The following is a 633-nucleotide window of genomic DNA, read 5'->3' on the forward strand; positions in this document are numbered from 1 at the left end:
TCCATTCTAATTAGAATAATCATTCCAAGATTTGCCAGGAGATTAATGAGGTAAATAACCAGAATGGTGGCAAATAGAGTCACTTTCATCCCAGAGTTATTGGTAATTCCCAAGAAAATGAATCCTGTCAAGGTGGAACAATTTCCTTTGTCCATTCTTCTTTGTGCTTGTTCTAAACTCTTTCAAAAATGATCAAGCAAGTGATAGATCAGGATATGAATTTACTGGATGCCCAAAACACTGTCTGTATGACAAAGCATGATTTTGTATTATCTTCCTTACTCTCAGGAAAGAGCCCAATGAGTGTCACTTTTAAAGAAACATTGTTGTGTCATGAAAGTAACTAAAAAAATGTTTTGTATAGAAAGTTGATAACTGTGGATTTTAACTACATATGTCATTCCTGAGATATATTACTTGTCTTGGCTTCCGTTGTCCAGTGTCAAGCACTAAACTGAATAAACTGAATGTTCACTCTATATCCAAAATAATATAAAGGAAACTACAAAGTTGTTGAGAAAACGCCAGAAGATAACTGGGCAGTATGTGTTAGAGAAAACAAAAAAGAAAGAAAAAAAAGAAAGAAAGAAAGAAAGAAAGAAAGAAAGAAAGAAAGAAAGAAAGAAAGAAAGA

Source organism: Ailuropoda melanoleuca, chromosome 16 (assembly GCF_002007445.2).
Source record: "Ailuropoda melanoleuca isolate Jingjing chromosome 16, ASM200744v2, whole genome shotgun sequence".
NCBI lineage: Eukaryota > Metazoa > Chordata > Mammalia > Carnivora > Ursidae > Ailuropoda > Ailuropoda melanoleuca.